This window comes from Pinus tabuliformis, chromosome 6, assembly GCF_031772625.1.
Source record: "Pinus tabuliformis cultivar Carrire ecotype Pingquan chromosome 6, CPIR1, whole genome shotgun sequence".
NCBI classification, from domain to species: domain Eukaryota; kingdom Viridiplantae; phylum Streptophyta; class Pinopsida; order Pinales; family Pinaceae; genus Pinus; species Pinus tabuliformis.
The window spans coordinates 65,206,387-65,223,925 of record NC_142292.1 but is presented as its reverse complement, the minus strand read 5'-3'; the positions used below and the strand labels follow the sequence as shown (position 1 = coordinate 65,223,925).

Here is a 17,539-nt window from a genome sequence, read left to right as displayed (position 1 = left end):
TTAGTCTTGATAATTGTATTTGAGTCATGACGTAATGTATTTGTCAAAAAGAAAAGAAAAATATTTTTTATTAAAGAAATATTGACTTATTAAAGCATGTGTTTTATGCTTGGGTTTATATTCAATAGGTCAAAGCCTATATTGTAGGCTTCTAGGGTTTGTGTCTAGAGTCTTCGTCTTTATTATCATATTATAGACCCTTATTGGGATTCTTAACTCAAGAAAGAAATTTTATTAAGTCAAAAATGTTAATTTAACCTTCTCCACCAAGCCGGCCCAAGAAAGCACAAGTTAGTCTCATGAAGGGATTCGACTAGCTTATAGAGACTATAAATACTTGAGTATTCATCCTATTGTGATCACCCAAAAATAATGAACTTTTCCTACAATTGAAATGTTAAGAAGAAGGAGCGAAATTTAAAATTATAAGAGAAAAGACAAGAAAAAGTGTGGAAATAAAGTCAAGCAAAAGGGACGAAGATTCTGCCACTCGTGTGAAAGCTTTAAGGGTAATTGCAGGAACTGAACATGTAGGTCAACTTCAAAAATTGTAGGAATGAAGCTGAGATGGAAAGATAACTCAAATTTATGCTAAGGGATGACTTGGTGGAGTAAAGGAAGCCCTTTATGTTAGTCTTGTTAATTTTCTCATTCTTCTATGCTGTATCAATCACTTTAGCCCAAATCCAAACTTCAATTAGCAATATTTCCAATTACAATTAGTCTTTCCATTCATCAATAGTAATTGAAGATAGAAAAATATATGCAATGAAAAAGAAGACAATCAGGACATCAACAAGAGACAATAGATTTAGTCAAAGACCAAGGAAAACCCCCATTGGGGGAAAACCATTTGAAATTATTCTTCTATTAGATTGTCATAAAATGTTCAGTAGAGAGTAAAATGAGCCCAATACAATATGATCAGCAATAAAACCCAAAAACATTAGAAACCAGTTTATAGTGGCAGAATAAATCAAAGACAACTTGATTCAGACTTCAAACAGCTTAAGAAAACTTCTGATGATCGTCAAATGTAGTCAAAGCCCTAGACACTCCTTTCAAGTTAGTGTGCGGACATCTGTAGCTCCTAGATTCTCCTTTGGCCTTAACATGCATGCATATGTGGATGAGATTTTCTTGTGTTGTGTGTGCATCTGGAACATAAAACCTAATTTTTGTGTGAACTTTAGATCTGTGACTTCAGACCCTTGTATGACCTTTCCTTCGTTGATCTTGTTGAACCAAATCAAATTGAAGAGAAGAATATGATTGGATGTGATGATTTCCAAATGGGCTTCTAGATCACTTGTATTTATAGGCTTCTAAGGGTGTCCAACAATGTCCATTTGATGTTGAGGCCGACCTATCAAATTGTGCATGATAGTGAAGCCGACTTGATCCAATATCCATGAGTGGGTGCACAAATCAAAAACCAACTTCTACTTGTTCAAACGAGGTGATATTTAGGTCGATTTTGGTCATCTCAAAAAAAGGAACTCAGTTCCATCATCATCTCCATCAACTGAGTTGTCCAAAGTTAAATTTGACCATAGTTGCATACTTTTAACATTCCCTCTCAACTAGGGAGAATTCCACCTGTAAAAATTGTCCATCGATCAATGTGTCATCCTGTGATCATGTGAACAAATATGCTTAACTCTATCTACTGAAATATTCTCAAATATAAAGAATAAGAATCATGGGGAGGAAAAGTTACCACCTTCTATCAATAGGCTACAACCCAGAATATCAGTCAGCCAGCTACTACCCGGAAATATGTCATCGGGCTACTACCCAGAAATATGTCATTGGGATACTACCCTAAAATATGTCATCAGGCTACTACCTAGAAATATGTCATTGGGCTACTACCCATAAACATGTCATGGGGGAGCTACAACTCAACCCATATCGAGCAATAGATGATGTAGGGTAACTACTACTCAACCCACCTATAGCCTATCGATCTTCCCAACAATGACCCTTAAGAGTCATGTAGTAGAAAACTATGTCATAATCATATCTTGGGTGGGATACCCGACTTACCAAAGGTAAGGATCTCATGCCCCCAAGCCTCCTCACCCATTGGCCAAACGGGGAGGGATAATCCAAACAATTCCAACTTGTGTGTATGATGCCAACTGGGGTATACTCTGCAAAGACCAAGAAAGGGTGAGCTACTACTCCAACCTTATGGGTAATAGATAGGGGTGTTACCCTAGTGTCTAGAGTTCCCACAACCCCACAAGCCCTCTATCTTAATTCCTCACCCTGGGAGCTCAGATGGGGGGGAGAGTATCACTCAGTGTCATCGATGAATGGTGCCCCTTATCATGAGGGGTCACATCCATCAGTCCAAGATGCTCTCTAAAGACTAAGAAATTCCCTTTTGGAAAAGCCTTGGTGAGAATATCTGCAATCTACTCATCTGTCAATATGTGATGGAGTTGAATGACTCCTCTCTATACCATATCACGAATGAACTAATATCATATCTCTATGTGCTTGGATTTGTCATGAAACACGAGATTCTCTGCTAGACGGATCCCACTCTTGTTGTCACAATATATCACTGTAGTGTTTAGGACCTACTCAAATAGTTCTCCAAAGATCTTTCTCAACCAAACTGCTTCACAACTAGCCATGCTAGCGACAATATACTCTGCCTCGGTGGTACTCAATGCTAAATACTTTTGCTTCCTACTCATCTAAGATATCATGCTGGATCCAAGACTAAACCAACATCTCGACATACTATTTTTATCGATAATATTTCCCACCTAGTTAGCATCGGCGTATCCATGAAGTCAAACATCTCTGACAAAGTATATTATACCAAGTGTAATCGTCCCTTGCAAATATATCAAAATGTGTTTGGAAATAGTCCAATGTGCATGGAGAGGCTCAATTATGAATTGACTCAACATGTTCACTGCATAACATATGTCCAGATGGGTGTTCACAAGGAAAATAAAAGCCTTAATCAACTGTCTATACTCAGATGGATTCGGGTCTTGCAGCTTCTCCACATAACTTCTTGAAGTTCATTTCCATCAGTGTAGGTAGGGACTTGCATTATATCGTTCCAAATATTTCCAACAACTTCACAACATATTTTCCTTGTGAAAGGAATATCTCACTGGGCCTTTGCCACACCTTAAGGCCTAGAAAATAGTGCATGAGCCCAAGGTCCTTCATCTCGAATTCAGAGGATAAATCCCTCCTACACTCGATCATCAGAGGCTCACTACATATTAGGAATAGATCGTCAACATATAAAACCAAAATTAGCTACATACCTTGGACTAACTTGAAGTAGAAATTGGGATCGACATTGTTTCTTGTGAATCCCAGCTTCACCAAATAAATGTCTATGTGGGCATACCATGCTCTTGGGGCTTGCTTCAATCCACACAATTTCTTCTTTAATCTAAAAACATGTGTATTTCAATCTTCTACTTCAAATCCTTGTTGTTGTTCAACGTATACTTATTCTTGTAGCATGCCATGGAGGAATGCAGTCTTTACGTCCATCTGATGAAGGGTCCATCCTTGACTTGCGGCAAGGTAAAGTATCGAACGAATGGTTTTATATCGAGCCACAAGTGGAAATACATCATCATAATCTTCTCCCTCTTTCTGGGAGAATCCTTGAGCCACAAACCTCACCTTGTATTTTTCAATGCTTCCATCAATTCTATGCTTGATCTTGAATATCCACTTTGAAGTTACCACAGATTTCCCCTTTAGTCTCGACAAAACATCCCATACATTATTCTTCATAATAGATTCATATTCCTTGTCCATAACATCTTTCCAAACCTTTTCTTTTACGACTTCTTCGAATGTGGAAGGTTCAGCTTGAATCATAGTTCTCATCGCTGCAACATATCCCTGGTACCTGCATGGCTTCTTCCTTTCTCTAAACGATATTCAGACGGGAACATGACTATCGACATCCTAAATCACACCACTTCTATATTTTTGACATGGCGCTAACTGGGCATCCATATGTAGTAGGGTGTTTGTGCATTGAATATTTTCCTCTGGTGAATTAGGTGGTGCAAAGTGGCATGATTTCATTGGCATTGATGTGGTGTGATATGGTTGGCCAGTTGGTGGAAAACCATAGGCTACCACGTGGCCCAGCCGGGGGATGCCATGGGGCAGCCCGAGGGCCACCAAAATTTGTTAAGGGCCAAACGGAACAGGCAGGGGTCGAACAACAAACCTCCGTCCAAAAAATAGTTCCATCTACTACCATGCCACTATATGTCTTATTATATTATGGCATGCAGATTATATTTAAATTTGAAGTGTTGCACCATTCAGAAAAGGGACCAACCCACAAGGGGCCAACCCCTAGGCACATGCAACCCAACAGAACCATGGGTGGAGTAAAGTGGGGCCTGGCTGGTGGGGGTGGGCCGTTGGCCTTAGCCTTGGGCACATGGCCCCCCATGCGGCTTGAATTTTAGGAAATAAGGCCACATTGGGTATTTAATCACTATGGCAGATTCACCCAAAATTTGGTGGAATCAATTCCCAATTAGTGGAAATTGGGGCAAATTTGTAGGATGGTGCTCGATTTTGGGGAAATTGTAGAGAAAATAGTGTAAGAGCTAGGGGAAGCCATAACTTCTTCAAGTTTTGACCAATTAGGGAGCAGGAAGAGGCTAGACAGGAATTTTTGGGCATTTTGGAGCCATTGGAGTACGTTTCAAAGCTGTTTGAGCATTGTAAACTGATGTATTCACACTTTTGAGCATAATAGGGAGGGCCAAACCATTAGAATCCAGACCAAGGAGACTTAGCTCAGGCGGGGTGGACTTCTTCATCATGTGCTACTGTGATACTATTTTGGTGATGTTCTTGTCTATTGTATGTTTCTATTCAGTCATTTGTTTATGATAATTTTTACATGAAATTTACGTAGAAACACTCAAAAACTCATGATAAATCTTTCAATTAACCTCATGAATCCTTAATCACTTTTAAATATTCTGAAGAGGAATTTAGCACAATAAAACTAATTTTCCCATTCAGATCAAGTTTGGTGTCAGAGCTATTGGTTTTCTTTGTGCAAGAAGGATTTAACTGTTTGTAAGTGAATGTGATGCTTACAAGGTTGAAGCTCAAGAGAAGAGAAGGAAAGCTGGTTGAAGGTCCTGAAGTTGGGTCAAGGAGAAGGAGAGAAAGTTTGCCACAATCTCCACCACTAGTTATACCTCAAATTGCAGTTGAAGCTTCAACAAGCATGTCACATGAAGGAGAGCCTGCAAATATGTCAGAGGATGAGAAGGTTTTTAGGAAGGCTTTCTTTGACATGACAGAGATGGTGAAAGTCCTTTATGAAGAGAGGAATACAAGACTACAAGATGAAAGTTCCAAGCCTCCAAAAGGAGAAGGTTCTTCAGGAGGAGGAGGTAATGGAAATGGAGGTAAACATCCACCATCTCCACCATCATATTCATCTTCATCTTCACAGGAATCTTCATCCTCTTCCACTAATACAACCATTAATCATACTCATCAACATACCTCAAAAGGAATCAGTAAAACACCCTAGTTGAAACTTGATAATAAATTTGAGCTACCTATGTATAATGGTGAATTGAATGTAGAGAATCTTGACAATTGGTTTCATCAGTTGGAGGTATATTGCAGAATTAAAAACCTTCAAGATGATGACACAAAGATTCAACTAACTTCCTTGAGACTGGAGGGTGCAACACTAGTATGGTGGGAAGCCAAGACACAATAGGAGATAAAATAACATGGTAAGATCTCAATTTTTTGGTCTAATTTCATTGTTATAATTAAAAGACACTTTTATCATTTAGAATATATGCAGAAAGCCATCATGAATTGGCAGAAATTTAGACAACTTAAAGGTCAAAATGTGCAAGATAACACCGAAGAATTTAGAAGAAGGTCTCTAATGTTACGTGTAGATTTGAAATCACAAGACAAGTTGTTGACGTATATAGGGGGCTTACATAGTTACCTTAGGCATATGATCCTTATGTTTAATTCCAATAGTCTAGATGAGGTTTGTGTGCAAGCCACTCATCTTCAGGAAAGAGGGAAAAATATTCTAGAAGAGGGTAGCAAAAAGCCATTTATGGGTAAAGAAAAATGAAAAGGGTTTCAAAGGGAAAGGAAAGAAAAATGCATCCATTAAAAAGGAAGGACATAAAACAATATGTAAACATTGTTCCAAAGAGGGTCATGAAGAAGACCATTGTTGTAAACTTCATCCAGAGATGAGGCCTAAGAAACTCAACAACAAAGGAAAAGAAAAGGCACCTGCAATCATTCAAGAGGATTTGGGATCTAATTCTGATGATGAAACCAAAATTATAGCCATGGGTATAAAAGTAAAATAATCCATTGCTAGCACTAGTACATCAAATTGTCACACTAGCACTCCAAGTGAAGAAACAAGGATTGAATTATTTCATGTGAGGGTTATTGCAAAACATACAAAAGTCGACACACTATTTGATAGTGGGTCTCAATCCAACTTGTTATCTGAAGACTTAGTCAAGAAACTTAATCTTGAAACCATTGCACATCCCAAGCTATATCCATTGGGTTGGATATGCAAGGACACAAACTTACAGGTTATAAGGAAATGTATTCTTCAGTTTGCAATCTTAACAAACTTCATTAATGAATTTGAATTAGATGTTGTACCACTTGATATTTCAGGAATTGTGTTGGGTGGTCCTTACCTCTATGATAGAAAAGAAATATTCTATCCCCATGAAAAAATGTACCACTTGTTCAAAGACGGTGTGGAGTATATTATGAGAGCTCATCGCAAGAAACTAAATCTTTCATTAGTTAATGTAGGGAAAATGAAAAGACTAGTGAATTCAAGAAAGAATTTATTACTTCTTATTATCAAACCAAAGAATGATGTTGATTATTAAGCGTTTGATTATGGTGATACAAAATTGAAATTTGATTGTGTTGAGGTAGTTAAAGAATATGATGAGATGTTTCAGAAACCAAAGGGATTGCCTCCCAAGAGGGGAATCCAAAATGAAATACCATTGTAACAATATTTTCATCTTTCTAATATTGTCATGTACAAGATGTCAATAATGGAAAATGCAGAAATACAAAAGCAAACCCAAGAGTTGTTGAACAAAGGGATCATCCGACCATCACCTTCACCATCCGGGTCACCTATTGTTTTGGTGCCCAAGAAGAATAGAAAGCATGTCACTAAGTGGAACTTAAGGAGTAGCTATCATCAAATTAGAATAGTTTAAGGAGACACATGAAATATGACATTCAAAACAAAGCAAGGTTTGTTTTAATGGCTAGTTATGATTTTTGATCTTTGCCATGCTGCTACTACTTTCGTGCATATGATGAATGATGTATTGGACCCATTTCTAGAGGAGATAGTCTATTTAGATGACATATTAGTTTTTAGAAAATCTCTTGATGAAGATTTCATGCATGTGAGAAAAGTACTTGATGTCTTGAAGAAAGAACAATTGTTTTTAAAGATGTCAAAATGTGAATTCAATAAAACTTGTTTGGTGTGCTTAAGGCATATTGTTGGAGGAGGTGAGTTGAAGATAGACCCCTCCAAGGTCGATGTCATGATGAATTGGCCAACGCCCAATACAGTCACTAGAGTAAGAAGTTTTTTGGGGGAAACCCAATATTGGAGAAAGTTTATTGCTAACTTTTCTTCCGTCGTAGCTCATTTGCATGCATTGACTAGGGTGGAAAAGGTCTTCCAATGGGGAGGTAAGAAACATAAGGCATTTGATGTCTTGAAAGAAAATATTGTTTCAACTCATGTAATTGCAAGTGACTATTCCATGGGTGTAGTCCTCATGCAATATGGTAAGCCCATTTCATGTCACTTATAAATTTTCAATGGTGCAGTGACAAAGTTGCAACAATCAAGGTACTTTCGACGGATGAGATCCTTACAAAAATTCCACTTGGTCAACAGTTATAAGAAAGGTATATAAAACAAGGTTGATGATATGTTTTCTAGGCCTATGGTTAGTGCAACTACTTTACTCAAGTATAATTTTATTTTGCATGAAAGTTATGTTTAGAAATATGCATACTTTCAAAATGTACATTTAAGATTGAGTCAAGAGAACCAAGTAGGGGAATTTGATTACCATTTGCATCATAATTTTTTGTACCATCTTGTTAAGAAGGATGTTTCTATTAATGGTGAAATGGAAAAAGACAAGGGGTTCATTTAACAAATCCAATTGGTACACCAAAGAGTTCAAGAACAACTAGAAAAGAGACAAGGCAAGTACAAGTCAAGGTACGACAAGCATCGGGAAGATCACAAGTTCCAAGTCAGTGATGAAGTTTAGCTTCACATTGGCAAAGAGAGGCTCCAAGGAGAAGGTAAAAATTTGAAACCAATTTGATACGGTCCATTCAGAATTCTGGAAAATATTGGTGACAATGCCTTCAGGTTGGATTTTCCTTCATGTATGAAAATTTATGTTGTTGTTAATGTGGAAAATTTAAGGTTGTATGAGCCTCCTTTGATTGAATATCAAGGAGAGAATATCCAAATTCTTTCCATTGAATATTTCTCTCCTGAATGCCTTGATGAACTACAACAAGACACTATTCTTGACAAAAGAACAAGTTCTTCAAAACGAGGGAGTGTGGACTACCTTCGAGTGGGGCTCAAAGGAATGTATCCTTCCAAGGAAAAATACATCGAGATTGGAAAGGTGAGGGAACTGTACACCCACCTGTTGAACAATTGAATGTTATATTTTGGGTTTCAAAAGCTTACAATGGGGAGGAGTGATCAGGTGCTCAAAAATTTGCTCAAAATTCAAAGTTGTCGGATTAGTGTGGAACCTGAACGACCGCATATTTCTCTTCATCCTGAATCTGACGCAACTCATTTCACGTGAAATAGACTTCGTATGCTTCGAGAAACATGTTCTGTTCATTTTCATAAACATGTAAATTTTGACAAAAAAATATGACAGTCCAATTAGTAGTCCATACTATTGATGTGGTGTTGACTGGGTATGCCTATGTGGCAGGGTGACTGTGCCTTGACTATTTTCCTCTAGTGAATTAGGTGGTGCCAAGCGGCACGATTTCAATGGCATCGACGTGATGCGATATGGATGGTCAGTTGATGGCCAACCATAGGCTGCCATGTGGCCCAGCCAGGGGATGCCACATGGCCGATCGGGAGCCACCAAAATTTGTTAAGGGCCGAACGGACTAGGTGGGGGTCGAACACCAGACCTCCATCCAAAAAATAGTGTCATCTACCATCGCACCACTGTATGTATTATTATATTATGGCATGCATATTATATTTAAACTTGAAGTGTTGCGACATTCGAAAAGGGGCCAGCCCCTAGGCGCATGCAACCTAACAGAATCGCGGGCGAAGTGGAGTGGGGGCATGGTTGGCGGGGGCGAGCCGTTGGCCTTAGTCCCAGCCACATGGCCCCCCTATGTGGCATGAATTTTTGGAAATAAGGCCACATTGGGAATTTAATCACTCTGACAAATTCGCCCAGAATTTAGCAGAATAATTGCCTAATTAGCGGAAATTGGAGCAAATTTTTAGGATGGTGCCAGATTTTGGGGAAATTGTAGAGCTAATAGTGCAAGAGCTAGGGGAAGCCATAACTTCTTCAGTTTTTGACCAATATGGGAGAAGGAATTGGCTAGAGAGGAACTTTTGGGCATTTTGAAGCTATTGGAGTAGGTTTTAGAGCTGTTTGAGCATTGTAAACTGATGTATTCACACTTTTGAGCATAATAGAGAGGGCCAAGCCATTCAAAGTTGGACCAAGAAGACGTAGCCCAAGGAAGGTGAACTCCTTAATCATGTGCCATTGTGATACTATTTTGGTGATGTTCTTGTTTTTTGTATGTTGTTGTTCTATCATTTGTTTATGTTATTTTGTACATGAAATTTACATAAAAACACTCAGAAACTAATAATAAAGCTTGCAATTAACCTCATGAATCCTTAAGCACTTTTACATATTCTGAAGAGGAATTTAGCACAACAAAACTAATTTTCCCATTTAGATCAAGTTTGGTATCATAGCTCTTGGTTTTCTTTGTGTAAGAATGATTTAACTATTTGCAAGTGAATGTGATGCTTATAATGTTGAAGCTCAAGAGAGGAGAAGGAAAGCTGGTTGAAGTTCTTGAAGTTGGGTCAAGGAGAAGGAGAGAAAGTTTGCCACAATCTCCACCTCCAGTTCCACCTCAAATTGCAGTTGAAGCTTCAGAAAACATGTCATGTGAAGGAGAGCCTACCAATCTATAGAGGTACTATTATTGGCCTTGTATGCTTGAAAGTGTGTCACGTTTTATTAAGGGATGTTCATTATGTGCAACCAGTAACCTAGCAATAGTAAGTTAGGATTGTACACACCACTTATGGTACCTTCAACAATACATGATGAAGGATTTCACCCTACCTTGGCTACGTTTGCCTGGTCCAGCTTCCAATGGCTTGACCCTCTCTATTATGATCAAAAGTGTGAATACATTAGTTTACAATTCTCAAACAGATTTGAAACCTACTCGAATGGCTCCAAAATGCCCAAAAATGCCTGTCTAGCCTCTTCCTTCTCTTGAATTGTTAAAAAACTAAAGAAGTTATGGTTCCCCCTAGCTCTTACACTATTCGCTCTACGATTTCCCCAAAATCCTACACCATCCTACAAATTTTCCCAAATTTCCGCTAACTAGGCATCGATTCCATCGAATTCCGGGCGAATTTGTCGAAGCGATTAAATTCCCTATGTTTCCTTATTTCCATTAATTTAGACCACATGGGGGGGCATTTGCCTAGGGCTAAGGCCAATGGCCTGCCCCTCGATGACCAAACCCCACTCTAGTCTGCCTGCGGTGCTATTGGATAGCCCCATTCCCGAATGGTGGAAAACTTAAGGTTTAAATATATGCCGCATGACATAATATAATAAGACTCATAGTGGCGCGTCGGTAGTTGGCAAGGTTTGTTGGATGGAGATTTGGTGCTCAACCCCCGCCTGGTCCATTCAGACGTTAAAAAGTTTTTGGTGGCCCCCATGTTGCCATATGGTGGCCTCTAGTTGGGCTACGTGGCAACCTATGGTTGGCCACAAACCCACCAATGAAAATCACCCAAATAAGCACCAATGAAATCATGCCACTTGCACCACCTAATTCACTGGAGGAAAATAGTCAATGCACATTCACACTTCCATGTAGGCATGCCCAATCAATGCCATGTCAGCAGTACGGACTACTGACTATACTGTCATATTGTTTTTTTAAAAATTTGCTTGTTTAGGAAAAGAAACAAAACATGTTTCTTTGAGCATACATAGTCTGCTTCGTGCGAAACAAGTTGCGCCAGATTCAGGATGAAGAGCACTATGTGGTTGTTGAGATTCCACACCGATCCCACAAATTTTAATTTTGAGCAAATATTTGAACACCTGATCACTCCTCCCCACTCAAAGCTTTTGGACCCCAAAATATCACTTTTAGTTGTTCAGTAGGTGAGGGTACAATTCCCTCACCTTTCCAATTTTGATCCATTTGGCCTTGAAAGGATTTGTTCCTTTGAGTCCCACTCGAAGGTAGTCCACACTCCCTCGTTTTGAAGAGCTTGTTCTTCTGTCAAGAATGGTGTCTTGCTGTAGTTCATTAAGGTATTTAGGAGAGAAATCTTCAATGGAAAGAATTTGAACATTCTCTCCTTGATATTTAATCAAAGGAGGCTTATACAACCTTAAATTTTCCACATTAACAACAGCCTAAATTTGCATATATGAAGGCAAATCCAACCTGAAGGCATTGTCACCAATCTTTTCCAAAATTCAGAATGGAACATATCAAGTTGCTTTCAACTTTTTACCTTCTCCTTGGAGCCTCTCTTTTCTATTGTGAAGCCAAACTTCATCACCGACTTGGAACTTGTGATCTACCCTATGCTTGTTGTGCCTTGACTTGTACTTGCCTTGGCTCTTTTCAAGCTGTTCTTGAACTCTTTGGTGTACCAATTAGATTTTTTCAATGAACCTTGCTTTGTCCATGTCACCATCAATAGCAACATCCTTCTTTCCAAGATGGCACAAAAAATTATGACGCAAATGGTAATAAAATCCCCCTACTTGGTTCTCTTGACTTAAGATTAAATGTACATTTTGAAAGTATGCATATTGCTGAACATAACTTTAGTGCAGAACAAAATTAGGCTTGAGTAAAGTAGTTGCACTAACCATAGGCCTAGAAAACATATCATCAACCTTGAGGTATATAGCTTTCTTATAATTGTTGACTAAGTGGAATTGTTGTAAGGATCCCATCCGTTGAAATTTCTTTGAATGCTGCAACATTGTCATTGCACCACTGAAAATTTCTGAATGACATGAAATGGATTACCATATATCATGAGGACTATGCCCATGAAATAGTCGCTTGCAAATACATGAGCTAACCCGACCTTTTCTTCCAAGACATCAAATGCATTTTGTTTCATGCCTCCCCACTGGAACACCTTTTCCACACTAGTCAATGCGTGCAAATGAGCTGCAATAGAAAAAAAGTTAGCAATGAATTTTCTCCAATATTGGGCTACTCCAAAAATACTTCCTATTGTAGTGACTGTCTTGGGAATTGGCCGATTCATCATGACATCGAACTTGCATGGTTCTATCTTCAACTGTCCTCCTTCAACAATATGCCTCAAGCACACCAAAGAATTTTTACTGACTTAATACTTTGACATCTTCAAAAATAATTGTTCTTTTTTCAATACATCAAGTAATTTTTTCACATGCATGACATGTTCATCAAGATATTTTTTGAAAACTAAGATTTCATCTAAATATATCTCATCTAGAAATGGATCCAATACATCATCATATGTACAAAAGTAGTTGGAGCATGGCTAAGACCAAAAAGCATAACTAGCCATTCAAACAAACCTTGCTTTGTTTTGAATGTCATCTTCCATGTGTCTCCTTCAAGAATTCTACTTTGATGATAACCACTCCTTAAGTTCCACATGAGATTTATGTTCTCGTTGAGCTCATCTTAGGACACCTACGTTATCTTTTAATAGATGTGCCGCCCCAACCAAACTCCCCACCTGCAATGTCTTCCGCCCAGATCGTCCACAGGCTACCACGTGGCCCAGCCAGGGACTGCCACGTTGCAGCCCTAGGGCCACCAAAATTTGTTAAGGGCTGAATGGAACGAGCAAGGGTTAAACACCAGACCTCTGTCCAACAAACAATTCCATCTACCGTTGCGCCACTACATGTCTTATTATATTATGGCATGCAGATTATATTTAAATTTGAAGTGTTGCACCATTCATAAAATGGGCTAGCCCATAGGGGTCCAACCCCTGGGTGCGTGCAACATAATAGAACTATGGTCAGAGCAGAGTGGGGGCCGAACCGATGGGGGTGGGCCATTGGCCTTAGCCCTAGGCACGTGGCTTTCATTTTCAGAAATAAGGTCACATTTTGTTTTTAATCGCTTCGACAAATTTGCCCAGAATTTAGTGGAATCGATGCCCAATTAGCAGAAATTGGGGAAAATTTGTAGGATGGTGTTGGATTTTGGGGAAATTGTAGAGCGAATAGTGCAAGAGCTAGGGGAAGCCATGACTGCTTCAATTTTTGACCAATTTAGGAGTAGGAAGAGGCTAGACATGCATTTTTGGGCATTCTGGAGCAATTGGAGTAGGTTTCAGAGCTGTTTGAGCATTTTAAATTGATGTGTTCACACTTTTGAGAATAATAGAGAGGGACAAACCATTCTACGCTGGACCAAGGAGACGTAGCCCAGGCGGGGTGAAATCCTCCATCATGTGTTGTTGTGATATTATTTTGGTGATGTTCTTGTTTGTTGTATGCTGTTGTTCAGCCATTTGTTTATGTTAATTTTTACATGAAATTTACATAAAAACACTCAAAAACTCATGATAAAACTTGCAATTAACCTCATGAATCCTTAAGAACTTTTTCATATTATGAAGAGGAATTTCACACAACAAAACTAATTTTCCCATTCAGATCAAGTTTGGTATCAGAGCTCTTGGTTTTATTTTTGCAAGAAGGATTTAACTGTTTGGAAGTGAATTTGATGCTTATAAGTTTGAATCTCAAGGGAGGAGAAGGAAAGATGGTTGAAGGTCTTGAAGTTGGGTCAAAGATAAGGAGAGCAAGATTGCTACAATCTCCACCACCAGTTCTATCTCAAATTGCAATTGAAGCTTCAACAAGCATGTCACATGAAGGAGAGCCTGCAAATATGTTAGAGGAAGAGAAGGTTTTTAGAAAGGATTTCTTTGAAATGATAGAGATGGTGAAAGTCCTCTATGAAGAGAGGAATACAAGATTGGAGGGTGAAAGCTCCAAGCTTCCAAAAGGAGAAGGTTCTTCAGGAGGAGGAGGTAACGAAAATGGAGGTAAACCTCCACCATATCCACCATCATATTCATCTTCATCTTCATAAGAATCTTCATCCTCTTCCACTAATACAACCCTTACTCATACTCATCAACATACATCAGAATGAATTGGTAAAACACCCTTGTTAAATCTTGATGTTAAATTTGAATTGCCCATGTATAATGGTGAAGTGAATGTAGAGAAGCTTGAAAATTGGGTTCGTCAGTTGGAGGTATATTGTAGAATTCAAAACCTTTAAGATGATGACACAAAGATTAAACTAGCTTCCCTGAGCTTGGAGGGTGCAACACTAATATGGCGGGAAGCCAAGACACAAGAAGAGATTAAAAAACATGGTAACATCTCAATTTCTTGGTATGATTTCATTGTTGCAATTAAAAAACAATTTTACCCTCTAGAATATATGAAGAAATCCATCATGAATTGGCATAACTTTAGACAACTTAAAGGTCAAAATGTGCAAGATTACACCCAAGAATTTAGAAGAAGGTCTCTAATGTTAGGTGTATATTTTCAATCACAAGACACATTGTTGAAGTATATAGGGGGTTTACACAGTTACCTTAGGCATATGATCCTTATGTTTAATCCCAATAGTCTAGATGAGGTTTGTGTGCAAGCCACTCATCTTGAGGCAAGAGGGAGAAATATTCCAGAAGAGGGTAAAAAGAAGCCATTTAAAGGTGGAGAGAAAGGAAAGGGTTTCAAAGGAAAGAAAAATTCATCCATTAAAAAGGAAGGAGAGAAAAAAACATGTAAACATTGTTCCAAATAGGGTCACAATGAAGACCATTGTTGGAAGCTTCATCCAGAGATGAGGCCTAAGAAAATAAACAACAAAGGAAAAGAAAAGACAATTGCAATCATTCAAGAGGATTTGGGATTTGATTCGGGTGATGAAACTAAAATGATAGCCATGGGTATAAAAGGAAAAGAATCCATTTCTAGCAGTAGTACATCAAATTGTCACACTAGCACTCCAAATGAAGAAACAATAATTTAATTATTTCATGTGAGGGTTATTGAAAAACATACAAAATTCAACACACTATTTGATAGTGGGTCTCAAGCCAACTTGATATATGAATACTTAGTCAAGAAACTTAATCTTGAAACCATTCCACATCGCAAGCCATATCCATTGGGTTGGATATGCAAGGACACAAACTTACAGGTTACAAGAAAATATATTCTTCGGTTTGCAATCACAACAAAATTCATTGATGAAGTTGAATTAGATGTTGTACCGCTTGATATTCTAGGATTTTTTTTGGGTAGTCCTTACCTCTATGATATAAAAGAAATATTCAATTGCCATGAAAAAAAGTACCACTTGTTCAAAGATGGTGTGGAGTATATTGTGAGAGCTCATCGCAAGAAACTAAATCTTTCATTATTTAATGCATGGAAAATGAGAATACTAGTGAATTCAAGCAAGAATTTAGTGCTTCTTATGATCAAACCAAAGAATGATGTTGATTATGAAGTGTTTGAAGGTTGTGATACAAAATTGAAATCTGATTGTATTGATGTAGTTAACCAATATGATGAGATGTTTCAGGAACCAAATGGATTTCCTCCCAAGAGGGGAATCCAACATGAAATACCACTACAAAAATATCGTAATCTTTCTAACATTGGCATGTACAAGATGTCAATAATTGAAAATGCAAAAATACAAAAGAAAACCCAAGAATTGTTGAACAAAGGGATCCTTTGACCATCTCCTTTGCCATATGGGTCAGCTACTGGTTTGGTTCCCAAGAAGAATGGAAAGCATGTCACTAAGTGGAACTTAAGGAGTTGCTAACATCAAAGTAGAATTGCTGAAGGAGACACATGGAAGATGACATTCAAAACAAAGCAAGGTTTGTTTGAATGGCTAGTTATGCTTTTTGGTCTTAGCCATGCTCCTACTACTTTCGTGCATATGATGAATGATGTATTGGATCCATTTCTATATGAGATAGTCTATTTATATGACAACTTAGTTTTTAGAAAATCTCTTGATGAACATGTCATGCATGTGAGAAAAGTACTTGATGTCTTGAAGAAAGAACAATTGTTTTTGAAGATGTCAAAGTGCGAATTCGGTAAAATGTCTTTGGTGTGGTTGAGGCATATTGTTGAAGGAGGTGAGTTGAAGATAGACCCCTCCAAGGTAGATGTCATGATTAATTGGCTAACGCCCAAGACAGTCACTGGAGTAGGAATTTTTTTGGAGCAACCAAATATTGGAGAAAGTTTATTGCTAATTTTTCTTCTATTGTAGCTCATTTGCATGCATTGACTAGTGTGGAAAAGGTGTTCCAGTGGGGAGGCAAGAAACAAAAGGTATTTGATGTATTAAAATAAAAGATAGGTTCAGCTCATGTACTTGCAAGAGACTATGCCATGGGCACAGTCCTCATGCAATATGGTAAGCCCATTTCATGTCATTAAGAAATTTTCAATGGTGCAGTGACAAAGTTGCAACAATCAAGGCACTTTCGACGGATGGGATCCTTACAATAATTCCACTTGGTTAGCAGGTATAAGAAAGGTATATACAACAAGTTTGATGATATGATTTCTAGGCCTATTGTTAGTGTAACTACTTTACTCAAGTATAATTTTGTTTTGCATGAAAGTTATGTTCAACAATATGCATACTTTCAAAATGTACACTTAAGCTCGAGTCAAGAGAACCAAGTAAGGGAATTTGATTACCAATTGCGTCATAATTTGTTGTACCATCCTGGTAAGAAGGATGTTTCTATTGATGGTGATATGGAAAAAGCCAAGAGGTTAATTGAAAAAATCTAATTGGTACACCAAAGAGTTCAAGAATAGCTGGAAAAGAGGCAAGGCAAGTACAATTCAAGGCATGAAAAGCATCGGGTAGATCACAAGTTCCAAGTCGGTGATGAAGTCTGGCTTCACATTAGCAAAGACAGACTCCAAGGAGAAGGTAAAAAGCTAAAACCAATTCGATATGGTCCATTCAAAATTACGGAAAACATTGGTGACAATGCCCTCAGGTTGGATTTGCCTTCATATATGCAAATTTATGCTATTGTTAA

General features: G+C 38.2%; 1 pseudogene; it reads right to left on the bottom strand.

The window, feature by feature from the left end:
• LOC149257250 (exosome complex exonuclease RRP44 homolog A pseudogene) overlaps window positions 1–17,539 on the bottom strand; it is a 176,826-nt pseudogene that overhangs the window by 18,038 nt on the left and 141,249 nt on the right.